This window comes from Acyrthosiphon pisum, unplaced genomic scaffold (assembly GCF_005508785.2).
Source record: "Acyrthosiphon pisum isolate AL4f unplaced genomic scaffold, pea_aphid_22Mar2018_4r6ur Scaffold_21097;HRSCAF=23020, whole genome shotgun sequence".
Lineage (NCBI taxonomy): Eukaryota > Metazoa > Arthropoda > Insecta > Hemiptera > Aphididae > Acyrthosiphon > Acyrthosiphon pisum.
In genome coordinates this window covers 3,064-3,642 of record NW_021770526.1, presented here as the reverse complement: position 1 = coordinate 3,642, position 579 = coordinate 3,064, and positions in this window count along the sequence as shown.

Genomic DNA, 579 nt, shown 5'->3' with positions numbered 1-579 from the left:
GTGGTAAATGTGTATTGGCTACATTTCTTTATATATTGAATTCTATACGGAGCCTTTGAGAAAAACCTTTTTTCCATTATTAATTAAATCATTAATGTCACTAAAAGTATCTATAATTTTTTCAGCAATTCGGTGAATACCATGTGCGACACAAGTTACATGTACAAGATTCGAATAAAATGGTTTTAAATTTCGTGCAGCTTTCGTCATATAAGGAGCAGCATCAGATAACATCAACAAAACTTTATCATCATATTTTTATATTTATTATTTCCAAGTTATCATTTTTAGATCTTTTCAATTCCGAAATCGTGAATTCAAATAAAATGTTGGAGCGTAAGATGTTAGCCTATTTTTTCTTCAGGTAAAAATTTCCATGTAGGACATTACAGTATTTGATTTTCAGGTAAAAATGTTATTCGTGTAAGATTTTACATTTGGCCCAAATCTCATCGCAATCGAATGTTCATCTACCTACTATACAGAAAAATAACTAGATATTATTTTTGACATTCAATTTTATAATATGGGTCAATAATCAATACTCACTTAGATATTAAAAATAACAGAGTATAACGG